The sequence below is a fragment of the Octopus bimaculoides genome, chromosome 3 (genome assembly GCF_001194135.2).
Source record: "Octopus bimaculoides isolate UCB-OBI-ISO-001 chromosome 3, ASM119413v2, whole genome shotgun sequence".
Lineage (NCBI taxonomy): Eukaryota > Metazoa > Mollusca > Cephalopoda > Octopoda > Octopodidae > Octopus > Octopus bimaculoides.
In genome coordinates this window covers 125,273,760-125,278,905 of record NC_068983.1, presented here as the reverse complement: position 1 = coordinate 125,278,905, position 5,146 = coordinate 125,273,760, and the positions used below count along the sequence as shown (strand labels likewise).

At 36.8% G+C, this 5,146-nt stretch overlaps 1 protein-coding gene across 2 annotated transcripts in view; it reads right to left on the bottom strand.

Moving 5' to 3' along the window:
• The window catches only part of LOC106875338 (FMRFamide receptor-like), a 558,102-nt gene extending 557,457 nt beyond the window's left edge, over positions 1-645 (bottom strand). For both annotated transcript variants that reach the window (XM_052966544.1, XM_052966543.1), the window contains exon 1: positions 458-645. The gene's annotated coding sequence lies outside the window, so the exon portion shown is untranslated. The remainder of the gene's footprint in view (positions 1-457) is intronic.
• Positions 646-5,146: the final 4,501 nt, after the last annotated feature.

The following is a 5,146-nucleotide window of genomic DNA, read 5'->3' as shown; positions in this document are numbered from 1 at the left end:
ATATATAAATTGTATATTTGCAAATAAATGTGTCTATATATGTCTATATGTGGTGCATTTCTCCTTACCCACTTATATATGCATTCATATGTGCATCTGCATATATACCTACATACATATATACATATATACACGCTTATGTGATGAGTCAGAAATACATGTATGAATAATCTGCACTGTATGAATAGATAGATAGATAGATAGATCGATAGATAGATAGATAGATAGATAGATAGATAGATACGTATACATATATGCATATGTATGTATGTATGTATGTATGTATGTATGCATGTATGCATGCATACCAAACATGTCGTAGTAACTATTTCTTAGAAGAGTCCTCAAATGACTATTTTCAACAAATGGAAAGCACCTGAAATTGAATTCGTATCCTGGATGTATATGAAATCAGTAAATTGGATAAATAATTTGAAAACAGAGTTTGAAAACTTACATGCTGCGCAACATGAAGCTGAACTCTGCACACGTGGTACAACAGTGAAAACAAGTCCGTGGTAGATAAAATATTGAATGAAAACTTTGCTCTCTTTCTTGATTGTAGAGATGCTTTCGCTAGCAGTAACGAATTGAAGACTGACTGTGATTCCTAGCTGCAGCTTGGAAGCAACAGCTTCCGCAGTAGCAGCCAGAGCAGCGGTACATTCAGTGGTGATGCTATTAGCAGCAGAAGTGGCAGTAGTAAAATAAACCAGCTGTTGATTTTACAAATATTTATTTCTACGTGCATCGTGCGGTCTGAGTCCTGATGAAATGAAATACCTGCTATGGAATGTAATTTTTTTAAGTAAATAGTATTTGGTGACACATGCATCCTCCGTGTCAGGTTCAGTTCTATGCATATGTGTTTCTACGTTTTTGTATTTATATTTCCATGCATTTCTCAAAACATGCACACGCATGCATGCGATTTTAATTTTTGCGCACATATTCATGAGATCTGCATTTGTTGCAGATCTCATTTCTTGCATGAGTTTCTTCACACATTTATCATAAAAATATAAGTGCATGAGCTTCAGACAGATTTTTTTGTTTATTTGTGTATTGGATTTTAATTTATTAAAAAGAAGGATGTGGCATCCACTCACCCGATTTTCCATCACCTCCAGGTTATGCCCGTTCTGTTATAAATTCCTCGTCTTATTTACTACCGTTATCGGGGTTGCACACTTATTTGCAAAAGTGTTCGGACTATGTCTCTATTCTGCAGATAACTTTATAACTTTTTCTTTTCGACACTTCATTCACAAAGACCGCAAACAAGCAACGTTATAGATGCTTCCCTTCCTCCCGTGATAAAACCATGAAATCATGTAACAAAAATTAAACAATAAGTCATATGCAATCGGAAAATAATCATCATTTGAAGTGAAAATGTTGCATGTGGCAAGTACAGTTGTATAATTTAGTTGATTTGCGAGAGCATTCTCTTGATATCCAAGCAATAAGATTGTTTACATTCGTTTGCTTTTACCTAGACTAGTTTTGAGTGTAATGCTCCACAGAAATGGGAATGCCTTACGATCGTGCATTTCCTTAAGAATACAGTGCGCAAAATGAATTAAGGTCAACCAATAACATACATTAACTTTATGAACCACCTCTCAAAATTTATTAATAAAATAAATATGTAGATGTAACTAAAATATGTTTTTATATGTTTAATGCATTTTGTTTTCCTCTTGTGAAAGGTAGCAGCATTCATAATATTTTCTATCACTGGTATACTTTTGGAGCGGGGGCGATTGAAGAGACAGCAAATTCAATCAACCGTAGTGCTCTATTGAAAAACTAAGGCTATCTCGATGTGAGTTCAATAAAACTAAGGATTTATATGAGCAGCACTAATGATTGTCACACATATGTGATATTAATATTCCTTTCTGATTTACTCATAAGACTAAAATTCTTGACGGGATGTCGTAGTTGATAAATGGAACCACATTTTAAATATCCCGTTGGGCAAAAGTACACTGCACCTCGACGAGATTTGAACACAAATTATAAAAAGCAGACATCACAAATCATTTTTCCGATAATTTAACGATTCTGCCAGATCGCCAATTTATGAGTGACAACAATATTACTAAGAAATTTGTGGATGTTGATTAACATAACCGAAGGTATGAAGGAGGAAGTAAGACGTTTGTAAGAAATATATCAATAACATTTAAAATATAGTTTATTTTCTCAGCTGCAACCACTTTCATAATGTATTTAGCTGCTTTAGGTATTTGATTACATACAAAACAATCAAATATTTTGTATGGTATAATAAATGGATGGTATAAATGATACTGCCATCAGATTTAGTAATGGCTAATAATGATTAAGAAATCAAATATCATGCAAATAATACCCGCAAGGTTACTATAAACGTAGGATTTCATTATTATTGATGGCCTCCCTTTTGATCACACATTCTCAACAAAACAAACACTGCATTTCAAAAACTGGCTCATTCTGTAATTAGAACTAACAATCTGCTAGACTAGGTGATGCTCTGAATGAATTGCAATTAACCACATCAGGTATCAGGTATGGTGCTACGGTTGCACACACATATATCCGAGAGCACATAGCCCGACCGATTGACATGAAATTTCTCACACACACACTTATTATCCACAAATCTGCTCTGCCTTCTGTCTGCTTTCTCTGCCGTAGTACAATGGCCATACTTCTTTGGAGATAGCTGATACTATTCTATCTTATTCCCATTAATCTGATCTTCTCTCCTATCGCTAATCTTGACGTAGTATCCGAGTCCAGACTCCGCGTAAAAACACTACAGACCACCCATTCCACTACGTTAGACTTGTGGAATTCAGATCCAGTTCTTATTATTGAGATATTGGTGATCTTGCAACTGTTGAAAAGGAATGTTAACATTATTAATGTCGCTGATATTATAAGATTTTCTACTTCCATAGGCACAAACCCTGTCTGCAGATGAAATTAAAAAATCAAAAACAATGCACCAGTTAAGACTTAGTCTTGCAGTGAGGGGTTCATTTTCGAGGTACCCATCGATGTAAGTCCAAGCTAGTCAGCGTTCTAACTTTCTGAAATAATAGTTCAGTTTGATATTTGAGTTGTATTCTAACAAGACATCGAAGTGGATAGGAAATAAGTCTGAGATTCAGAAATAGGCTGAAGTAAAGCTATTCCAGAATCGTCGAGCAGAGATACCTACCGCTTACTGCCTACTCTTCCTGCGTTACCTCTGATTTCAACTAACCAGACTGTTGCGTCTATACTATATCGTTTTGGGGGGAATGTATGCGTTTATCTGAACAAACGATCCATTTACGTTCTAGAACATCTTCAAACCATCCTACTTGTTATGATTACGCACTCATTCGATAAGAGAAACAACGAATCAGAAAGCACCTATTACACAGTTTATTGATGATCTCATTAATGCTAGTTACTTTTGCCTTTAAATTTTCCGCATTTCTAGCGAACACCCTGTATATACATATAAAACGCAGGATCGTAAGTCCTTCCAGAGCTTATAGGCTCATAAGTCCGGTTTCCAGGACTTTTTGGTGTGCATATCCCACCCCCTGGGCGGAACGCAAGCCTGTCGTAGGGTTACTAATTTTTTGGTGGGTGGGAGGCTGCTGGGTGAACTGACGTGGCGTGAAATGAAGTACTTTGCCCAAGACCACAATACATCGTCCGGTACAGGAATCAGAACCACGCTCTTACAATCATATGTCTATGTGTTTGTGTGTGTGTGTGTGTGTGTGTGTGTGTGTGTGTGTGTGTGTGTGTGTGTGTGTGTATGTGTGTGTGTGCGTGTGTGTGTGTGTGCGCGTGTGTGTCTGCATGATTGTTTATATATATATGTCTGTGTGTATGTCTCTGTTCCGAGTGTATATGTTTGTGCAAAAATTGTTACCAGACAAATGAAACGGGGGGAGGTATAACTTTTTTTTATTAGTTGACATTGGTCCTTTAAGTTGCACATATTGATAAAATAGTTCTTCAACTCTGGTAATTTTCTTCACGCTTTTCTTTATTTCAGACAAAAATATATTCTAAGCAAAGGCAACGAACTATCATGGAGTTGTGTCGTTGGTGTAGGAAAAGTACAAACTGTCAGATATCCACAAAAGGCTGCAGGTTTTTTTTGTTTTCTTTTTACGTAGATGAAACCAATACGCAAGAGCAATGGATGAGAATCCTTATAGAAGATGAAAGAAGGATTAAAGAAAAATACGTAGTAGCAGGGCAAATTGACCTGAATCGTTAACCGCTGGATTGATAAGCCACTGTCCGTTTGTTAACAACACAACCACACGTCTACTATTATTGCATTACATAAGATAGTGATAGCTTTTAGCTACGGAATGTGTGCAAGGAGCCTTCTTCGGAAGCCGTCACCCGATTCGAAGGAGGGAGAATGCACGAATTCTGCTGTGATTTGTACTGAAGTAAATAGACTCTTTCTTATGTAGTGAGAGAAGACGAAAATTAGGTATATCTTTATACTCCCGAAACGAAGGCAAATAACATGATATGCTGTGACATATTTCAGCAAGGTGTAAGAACTTCCAGAGACAGAAAGTTATCATAACTCATTTCGAGGATGACAAAAACATTATTCTCCTTCGTTTTCTGGAACGCAGCTGCACTTTCAGCGGAGAGGTGTACAGTGAGACACATTTCACAAGGTTTAGAAATCATTAGAAGAATAGACCGAGTAAGAATCTGAAGACTAACCACATTCAAGGTGACATCTCCTAATTGAACGACCTAAATCACATAATAAAGAAAGCTATTTTGGCGTTGCTTTTCATATTATCATCTTATATATACACATGAGGGTGTGTTGAAAAGTTCTTGGCTTCAGGTGAAAGGAAATACAGGAGGATCAATTAGTCATGATTTTATTCAACATATTCCCCTCTTAGATGCACACACTTATTTCTACGGTACTTCAGTCTGTCTAATCCCTGTAAAAGAACTTGGAAGTTTGGGCATGCAATCAGGCCTTTGCGATACCATTGAAGCCAGGAACTTTTCAGCGCACCCTCGATATGTGTGCGTGTTTCTGTGTGCGTGTGTGGAGAGAAAGAAAGAAAGAGAGAGAGAGAGAGAGAGAGAGAGAGAGAGA